The sequence below is a fragment of the Callorhinus ursinus genome, unplaced genomic scaffold, assembly GCF_003265705.2.
Source record: "Callorhinus ursinus isolate GAN/ISIS: 27379988/994484 unplaced genomic scaffold, GSC_fseal_2.0 scaffold73, whole genome shotgun sequence".
Classification (NCBI taxonomy): Eukaryota; Metazoa; Chordata; class Mammalia; order Carnivora; family Otariidae; genus Callorhinus; species Callorhinus ursinus.
The window spans coordinates 2,111,077-2,121,529 of NW_027397135.1; the positions used below are offsets into that span (position 1 = coordinate 2,111,077).

Here is a 10,453-nt window from a genome sequence, read left to right on the forward strand (position 1 = left end):
GATATTTGGTTATCCCATGAGGACTACATTTTACCTCTTCCTGTGAGTTAGCAGGATCTTTCTAAAGTGCTTATTCTCCACTGTGTAAACCGAGTAGCTTCCCATGATCTTTAGGCCAAGCCCAAAGATGTTTTGAGAATCTGTAGAGTTTGATTCCAAGCCTCTGTACGGGAACCCATTTTATATTGGATGGAAAATAAATTTCAATTCCAGTTCATGTCTAATTACTTGGGAGTAGCTATCTGCAGGGTTTGCTGGAAAGCATACTAAGGATGATCCTATATGCTTCAAGATGGACTACCAGAGTTACATAACAACCTCTGCCATGGATACTGAATTGGGGTGATGATGATGGAATTCGTGGCTGGAGTAGTGGCAGTATGAATGGATCCTTGCCCAATGTGAGATGCGAGGAGATTTCTCCTCACATCCTATAGGATAGCAACTTCCTTGCCTCCAAACATCATAATGGGTTAGGAAACCCTTGGCTATGAGTATTAGGGAGATAAGGAAAGAGATCTTTCAGCCAACTAAATGGCCTCTGAAAAGGGACATTGTGCATGGGCTAAATTTTGATCATGGGAAGAAGGAGAAGTCCTTAATTAGGGGGACTAAGTCCCGCATTGTTCTGACTATAGCACCTATATTCTCCAGCTCCCCTTAAACATAATCTTCACCTTTGAATTTTCTGCTTTTTCTCCATCTCTGAGCTTCTCACCTAGTTAACTGCCTGGTTCCTGTCCCTCTACCTTTTGCCTTGTTTTCACAATTTCTCGTGGGGGAATTTGGAGGAAAGTCTCTGAGCCTCCTTCCCATCACTGGGACCCTGTAGCCTCTGTCTGTACATCTCAGTGGCCAACTGCCTACTATAGGACTTTCCAGAATTATTCTGTCAGAATTTCTCAACCTGTCCCTTACCTGTACCCCTATACTTTATCTTGCCAACTGCTTTCCTGAACTATGCTTATTCAAACTTTTCATACTCTGGGCTGAAATTCTGCTGTCACTGGACCTGTACCTCACTGCCTCTTCGGGTCTAGTGGGCAGGTCTAATGTTAGGGCCTCACCCTAACCCTGTTCCTATTGTCGATGCCCTATGTTTTGTCATTGAAAAATATTGAAATATGATGGAATTAAGCTATGTTTAGAAAACCTTACTGGCAAGCCACTCTACAATCCACATTAGAATATTCTTATTGTAACTATAGTCAATATCCTTTTCTAGCTTGATTTTTTTTTGCTTGAAAGTGACATCTTGAATAAAGTTCTGGTCTATGAATGTTTTGAACTAGTCTGAGATCAATGTAGGCTTGTTGTCAGAAATAATATTTTCATGGATGGTACATAACTAGTATGGGACTGTGATTGCTGTAACATGTTTGAGATAAGACAAGGAGCACTCTAAAAATGCTTAACACGGGTGCCTCGGTGGCTCAGTCAGTTAAGCCTCCAACTCTTGATTTTGGCTCAGGTCATGATCTCAGGGTTGTGAGACTGAGCCCCACATTGGGCTCCATGCTGGGCGTGGAGCCTGCTTGAGATTCTCTCTCCCTCCCTCTCTGCCCCCACCCCTCCGCTCACTCTCTCTTAAAAAAAATGCTTAACATAGTCAAGTAATTTTTACCTTGAAGTGCTCCTGAAAAATCAATATGGACTCATCCAAGATTTTTGTTGCTTGCCATTAAATGGTGGGTCCTTTTGGTAGGCTATTTCAGATAATCTGCTTATTATTCTTGATAATGAAATCAATTCAGGATCATCAAAATCAGATTCTGGCCCATACTTTCCAGGAAAAATAATGCCATGTGCCATATTCCATTGTGTCTAATATGCACGATGACTGCCTTTTTGAATAACAGCAGGTTTTCATGACAAAGGACTTCTTTTATAAGAAAAATAATACCCATTGACAGTTTGTGAAGAATATAGAAACATTAAGACAGTTTCCATTTTCTTCCTTGCCATGGTCTCCATATCAGAAACTGTGTGATTGAAGACCATAGATATGTTTGATTTGAAATGAGATTAAATTGATTTGAAGAACCTCAAGTATATTTTTGGACATTCAGGTTTCCTGTGGAATTGGAAAATCCCAGCCTGGATCTGGGGTTGCAGGAAATCAGCATATCATGTGTCTCTCAAGGCTATTCTAAAATTCAAGGCCAGGGTTTGTATTTAGAAATAGGTCTTCAAGGTGGCTTGTTTACGATGATGAAAAATGTCCAGGCAAAGCCAAATAGTAGGCGACTCCTGGCCTTACTTAACCACTTGTTGCACAGTTCCATCCCATGGAGGACACTGTTCTTGAGTTGCAAGCGGTTTGTGCCTCATTGCCATCTGGCTCAGCCAGCTTCAGCACCATAAGGTGAACTGAACTGTTTGTGGTAGGAAATAGTGCTCTATATTTGTCACCGTGTACTAGCACAGACCCAAAGTCAGTAACTGCTTGACATTCCAGAAAACATTCTCATGGCAGTGAGTTAAACTTCAGGGAATGTCTTTTTCCAGTGGAGGATGAAGTCATTTTGCAACAGTTACCTTTTGTGGAAGAAAATCTTGTTAAAACTTAGGTAGCCCCGGGAAGCCCGGAGCCTGGGAGTTTGTGCTCTTGTTTTTGAAGTAGACGCACTACCCATTGTGTGTAATGTATTTAGACCAGAGGAAATACTGATGCATCAATATCGTAGCTTAAGAGGGTGACACAGAAAGGTTCAGTTTTATTTTATTTTTTTCATTTTCCACTTGACCAGCTAATATATTGAATTGCTGAAGAACTTCTAGAGGTCCTTCTGAGGTTTTATCCATAGCCAGCTCACTAATTAAGAGATCATCCATCCAGGTTAGCATGTCTGGAAGCTGGGAAAGAAGAACATCTAGGAAGCAATAGAAACTTCCAAGAGCAATGGGAATTCTAGATTGACCCTCTCATTTCTCGACTTCACGTCTGCTCAGTATTCTCTATTCCTGTAACTTATATCGCCACCCTCAGTCTCTCAGTGGGGTCCCTTTTTACACCTGAAACTGCTCAACTCTGACTCCCCATGCTCTCTTGTCTTTACATTTCCCAAATTGCTTGTAAGTGGTGCAGTTGCCTTGACATGGCTAATCCCTTGACCCATCAATATTTTTCCCAGTTTGAGAAATACCCTAAGAGAGGAGGTAAGTCGTGACTAGAATGTGAAGAAAACCATGCAGTTTCTGTGTGATCTCCCTTACCAGTGACACTTGTCACCTTTGAATCAGTGCAACCCCCAGCAAGGAGCATTTCTTTTCTCGGGAATAATAAATCTGGTGTCCTAAGAAGAATGGCTTGTGTTTGGCCTCGTTCTTTTAAAACTGTAGACACTTGCCACTGCTGCCCTCTCCCCCATCATTTCATGCAGAAGCAGTGTTTTCTTTTCTCCTGAGGCCTGAACGCCTTATAAGAGAAACACCCGAGCCATGAGAGTTTGTAGCCCAATTAGATGCTTTTGATGCGAGTTCTCCCTGTGATGGAAAGCCTACTAGCAGTGTGTGTGCATGGCATGTTGTCACTTGCTCAGTATGGAGAGTGAGACAACTAAGGGAATAAGAGGAGAGAGAGAGAAAGAAAGAGAGAGAGAGAGGAGTTTGCAGAGTAGACGAGGGCCCAGGAGTCAGGATCTGAGGGCTTAGACTACAGTAGGAAGTTCATTTCAGGTAGAATGCAGTATATTAGTAATTATTTAATAATGATGATATTTATTGAGTCCCTACCTTTTGACAATGAGTGTATGGATCTTATACTGTGGCTCTCACATCCCACTGGATCTGCTTCACTTCAACAAGCACCGAATGAAGCATTTGACATTCTGACCATCCGTGGTCTCCTGTTCTTCCACCTTGGATGTACAACCATTTCCATCATGACTGCTCTTTGACTTCATCAGGATTTCTTACCCACTGACACCTTTTCCTTTGCCCTATCTATAACATCCTCCCATTTTCACCACCTTCTTCCATCGCCAGATAGTCCATGGCCCATCACCCAGTAACATTCTGGCCAGTTTTCCTATTTTCCTGCATCTGTATCTTTTTGTTATTTTCCTCTGACAAAAGTAAATGCAAATATCCATTTATTCTATGTCTGAGAGATGATGGAGAGTATCACTCAGTGGGGCTTTCAGTACAACTACGTGTATCTGGTGACTCTGCTGTCCCACTCTCTTAAATGAGGTGTCAGAACTTATCCACTCTTTTCAGGCTTCCAGTTTCATATGTCCCAACCCTACTCTCAGTTGATGACCTCACTCCTTATTTCATTAAAAAAAAAAGAAAGAAAGAAAGAAAGTAGAAGCATCCAGTGGGAACTTGCTCAGCTTCCCACCACCACACCAACATGGAGCCTGCACGTTCTCAGTCTGTGTTCTCTGTGCTTTGCTGATTCTTCTCCATCACAACCAGATTTCAATTTTAGTATATGTGCTGCCGAAGTGAGCACCACAACCAGATTTCTCAAACCGATGTTTGCATGTGCTCTCCCCATTCCCCTAACTGTTATTTAGTCCGTGATTCACTTCAAAGTTCATTCGGTCCACGTTGTGACACCAGAACAGCATTTGCTGAGGGAAGCAAAGACCACCTTGTGGGCATTCTTTGGTCCTCCTCTTACTTCTGTGGCTAACTCCTCTGCTGCTTGGACTTGAGATGGGGGTGACCCTCAGGCTCATCCCTTGGCTACCCCCCTTTTTTTTCCTATTCAACTGTTGAACTCTCTTCCTAAATGACTTCATCTATGGGATGGCTTCAGTTATAGATTATAATGAACAACTCTTAAGTTTTATCTACAATTTAGACTTGCATCTGGTCTTCAAGTTCTGTTCATTTGGAATTTCCACAGGAGTATCTCAAAAGCTCCTCAGAAACCTAAAGCTCAGCATGACATCTTGCTCTCCCCCAGTCTTCAGCTCTTGACCATCACATTCAAGTCATTACCAACTATAGCAGATTTTACCACCTAAATATATTTTTTAAAGTTTTTATTTAATTTCAGTTAATTAACATACAGTATTATACTAGTTTCAGGTGTACAATATAGTGATTCAACAACTTCATACATCACCTAGTGCTCATCATAACAAGTGACCTCCTTAATCCCCATCACCTGTTTCACCCATCCCCCACCCACCTCCCCTCTGGTGACCATCAGTTTGTTCTCTATAATTAAGAGTCTGTTTCTTGGTTTGTCTTTCTCTCTCTCTCTTTTTTTCCCTTTGCTCCTTTGTTTTGTTTTTTAAATTCCACATATGAATGAAATCATATGGTATTTGTATTTCTCTGACTGACTTATTTCGCTTAGCACGATACTCTGTAGCCCCATCCATGTCATTGCAAATGACAAGATTTGATTCTTTTTTATGGCTGAATAACCAGTGTGTGTGTGTGTGTGTGTGTGTGTGTGTGTGTGTGTGTGTGTGTGTTTGTGTATACATATCTTCTTTATCCATTCATCAATCGATGGACCCTTGGGCTGCTTCCATAATTTGGCTATTGTAAATAATGCTGCTTTAAGTATTTCTTGACTCTATTTCGTTCCATCTCTGTTGTCAGGGCCCTAATCTAATACACCATCACTTAAAAAAATTAAACTTAAAAATTTTTTTGAGACAACTGTAGATTCACATGTATTTTAAGATATAATAGAGATGGATCTTATGTACCCATTACCTAGTGTACTCCATTGGTCACATTGTATGAAACTATAGTGCAATATCAACAGTCAGGATACTGATATTGATATAGTCAAGATACAGAACATTATCATCACGACAAGGATGATTCTTGCTGTCCTTTTTTTAAAAAACATAAGTTTTAGTTTTTAGAGCAGTTTTAGGTTCAGAAAAAAATTTAACAGGAGGTATAGGGATTTTCCATATACCTCCTTCCCTATACATGCACAGCCTCTTCCCATTATCAACATCCCTCACCAGAGTGTTACATTTGTTATAACTGATATACCTACCCTGACATAGTATAATCCTCCAAAGTCTGCAGTTTACATTAGAATTCACAACATACAACTTGGTGTTGTGCGTTCTGTGGGTTTGGACAAATGTATAATGACATGTAGGCATCATCATAGTATCATACAGAGTATTTTCACTGCCCTAAAGTTCCTCTGTGTTCTGCCTATTTATCTCTTCCTGTTCCCAATCCCTGGCAACCACTGATCTTTTTACTATGTCCATAGTTTTGCCTTTTTCAGAGTGTTATATAGTTGGGATCATACAGTATGTAGTCTTTTGAGCTTGGCTTCTTTAATTTAGTAATATGCCTTTAAGTTTCCTCCAGGTCTTTCATGTCTTGATAACTCATTTCTTTTTAATGTGGAATAATATTCCATTGTCTGGATGTTTATTTATATATTTACCTACTGAAGCACAATCAATCAGTCACCTGGCCACATCCTTGGTGTTTTCTTCTGACCATGCTTTCTTATTTTTTACAGTATATATAGACCGGGAATTTTCCAGATTTTCAATTTCTGCTTCCCTTTTCCAGAAAAATTCTGTCTTTAAGTATAGTCTCTTTTTTCACATTGTACTATAAGCAGTCAGAAGGAGCCAGGTTGTACCTTCAATATTTTCCTTAGAAATATCTTCAGCTAAATACCTAATTTCATCACTTGCAAAGTTCTACCTTCCACAAAAAACTGGAGCATGAACATGATTCAGTCCAGTTTTTTGCTGCTTTAGAACAAGGATTGCCTTTCCTCCAGTTTCCAAACACATGTTCCTTATTTCCATCTGAGACCTCATCACAATGGCCTTTCCTGTCCATATTTCTAAACATTTTGTTCAGCATTCCTTAGGTATTCTCTAAGAAGATTGAGACTTTCTCTACAGCTCTCCTCTTTTCTCTCTGAGCTCTCAACAGCTCAGAACAGGCTGTTCACAGCAGTGTAGGACTTTTTCTAGCATGTGCCTCAGATCTCTCCCAGCCTCTACCCATTACCTGGTTCTAAATTGCTTGCACATTTTTGGGTATTTGTTACAGCAGCACCTCACTTCTCAGTACCAATTTCTTAATCCTCACGCTGCTATTACAGAATATGATAGTCTAGGTGGCTTAAACAACAGACATTTATTTCTCACCATGCTCGAGGCTGGGAAGTCCAAGATGAGAGCCCAGGCAGATTTGGTGTCATGGTTCGCAGATGGCCATGCTCTTGCTCTTGTTAATCTTAAAAATAAAACTGGCAGTTATTTTTCCAGCAAAAATGGGTTTATTTGGGAATAACAGAGAACAGCAACCAGGACATGCAAGCTATGGCAAAACTATAGGCAAGTCCAACCAAAAAGGGAGAGGAATGTTATTTTATGGAGATGAAGGAGGAAGTTGAGAGGGTTTGTTTTGAATGAAAGACCATTGGACAAAAGCAAGAGTTCAGAGTGATGATGGTTTCTCATTGGCTGAGTTGCAGGGGTAGTCGATTTCTTATAGACAATTCAGTGGACAAGTGGCCTTTGAACAACACAGGTTTGAACTGCACGGGTCCACTTATACTTGGAAATTTTTCAATAAGTACAGTACAGTACTATGAATGTATGTTCTCTTCCTGATGACTTTCTTAACATTTTCTGTTCTCTAATTTCCTTTATTGTTAGAATATGGGTATATAATACATCTAAGATACAAAATATGACCATGCTTTCTTTCATTAATAAATTGACTATTGATGTTATTGGTAAGGTTTATGGTCAACAGTAGGCTATCAGTAGTTAAGTTTTTGGGGAGTCAAAAGTTATATGTGGATTTTCAACTGTGTTTTGGGGCAATGGTGTGGTTCAAGGGTCAACTGTACATCTTTTCCTGTAGGGCCTATAATCGATCATTATCTCCTGTTGCTAATTCTTCTTTTGGGTCTGTAATTGACAGTTCTTTTGTAATTCACACCGAGTGGTATGACTTTTCCTTCTAGTCTCCTGACTCTACTTTAGTGGGGTTTCCCTTTATTAATTTCCACACTCATAATACCATCATACTGGGGTTAGGATTTCAACATGTGAAACTTGGGGGGACATAATTATTTAGTCTTCAGCCAATAGTATTGTTTTAAGTTTTTACTAAAAATATATTTATTAAATAAACACTGTAGCAATAGTAACAGGGAACAAATAAGTATTTAAAGAACTCAATCTTACCTTCATCCTTATAAATCTATTTGGTGATCTTTAATTGTGTTTGGTGGCTCAGCTACTATTCAGTCTTCATTTTTCTATGATCATTAGTTCTCTGTGCTCAAAATTTTGCAAATTGTATATTGGTAAAGATATATTTCATGGTATAGTTAAGGCTTAAGGAAGAAATGCTTCTTAATTAATTAAAAGAAAATGAGGATCTCCCAAATTCTAAACTTGCTGAATATCATGTCACTAATCTAAAATTTTGAAAAGCTTTTTTCACATTATACTTGGTAACACACATTGTTACTTCACATTACTTATCCACTCCCCAACTCAGTTTTTCCCTGCAAAAACAAAACAAAACAAAACAAAACAAAACAAAACAAAACACCCAAGCAAACGTACCTTCATAGTTATCAACTATGTTGTTGACACATCTCTGCTCAAAATCCTTTGCCCCTCGCTCACAGCACCATTGCAAATTCCCTTTCTATAGTTTGAGAAACACTGATGCATTATTTATAACACTAACTTTGCTTTTGCCCTGTGAAAGGGAAAACAAACATTTAAAATAGTTCATGTGTTATCTTTTTAGTAGCATTCATTACCAAACAAGCAAAAATGTAAATAGAATAAACCCCATTATAGTATTTTGCTTGAGATCCATTTTAGCCACAATCCTATTATATGGAAGCAGTTATCTGAGAGATTCATTACATTTTACAACCACTTATTCATTGCCTAACATTTTTCAGATATCATGTTAGGCCTGGTAGGGAGAATAAAAAGAAAACCTACAAACTACTGGCTTTGGTCTCCCAGCACCACACAGCAGTGATGGAAATGATGGAAGTGCTCTCTGTGCTGATATGGCAGCCACTATGTGGCTGTTGAATGCTTGACTTGTAGCCAGTGTGTCTGTGGAGCTGAACTGTTACTTTAATTTTTCCTAATAGCATCTCTACTGAGATATAATCCACAAATCATACAATTTACCCATTTAAAGTGTACAATTTGGTGATTTTTGGTGTATTCACAGAGTTGTCCAGCCATTACCACAATTTTGGAACATTTTCATCACCCCCACAAGAAACTGCGTACTCATTAGTAGTTACTCCCCAAATTCTCCCAAATGTCCTCAGCCATGGTTGGCCGCTAAGCTTTCTGTCTCTATGGATTTGCCTATTTTGGACTTTTCATACAAATGCAATCACAGTATGTGGTCTTTTGTGATTGGCTAATTTAATTTTAGTTTAATTAAATTCAATAGCCACATGTGCCTAGTGACTACCATTAGAAGGAAGTGTAGTGAAGGACCACATACAGGTCCTTAAGGAATGCTGAAGGCTAAGGAGAAGAAAATCATGAAAAGGGGGCATGCGGAATACAGGTCAGAGAGATTGGAGATGAACCCAGATGGAGCCTAGAGATAAGACAGATTCCTGGAGGAAGGGATGGTTAACAGTACCAAGTAATACAGAGGGATCCAGAAAGAATAGTGTCAGTGTAGTGATGGGATAAGAATCCTGATGACAAAGGGCACTAGAATGTGGTGTTGGTGAAGAAGTACAGGCAGGTGGAACTTTTATATCATGTAGAGATGGAGGGAAGGAAGGAAATTTCAAGATAGTTTTGAGAAGCGTGTCAGGACTGATGGGAATTTTGTTTTGTTGCCGTTAATATTTTTAGTGTAGGCCTAAGCCTAATTGGAGGCAGAAAAAAAGGACCCAGTGGGAATGAAGAGATCACAGATGATTGAGCAGGGTTCTGAAGGATGTGAGTAAAGATGGGACTGGGGTTACATAGGAGCAAGCCCTGGCAAGGAAGATAGAAGTCATCTTTCTCAGAGGCGGCAGTAAGTGAAGAAAAAGTAGGTGAAAGTACAGAACAATTTTTACATAGAAATGAAGGAAACTAAAGGAACTCATTTACTTAAGAAAATGGGAATGAGGCTTCTGAGGATAGGTTCCGTTCCTCTAGCCAGCACTGTGATCAGATGTGGAGAAGGGAGTTCTCCAGAGAGTCTAGGGCTTTGGGAGGTGGGAGGATCAATTACTTACATTCTTTTTGCTGCTCAAAGGAATATGTCTCCTAGAAGCAACAAACATTTTTCAGGTACATAAAACCACATGAGATGCAGAGATCCAGATGTGCCAATTTTCACTTACTGAAAAGTGATGATTGTCCAAGAGTTTACATTTGAGATCTTCAAAGACGAAATGTATCAGCTTATGCATCCTCCCTTCCACTCTCCCATTTCCTTTCCTTCCTTCCTTCCTTCCTTCCTTCCTTCCTTCCTTCCTTCCTTC

General features: G+C 39.6%; 1 protein-coding gene across 3 annotated transcripts in view; it reads left to right on the plus strand.

The window, feature by feature from the left end:
* SUGCT (succinyl-CoA:glutarate-CoA transferase) overlaps nt 1-10,453 on the plus strand; it is an 814,926-nt gene that overhangs the window by 347,080 nt on the left and 457,393 nt on the right. The window lies entirely within an intron of this gene.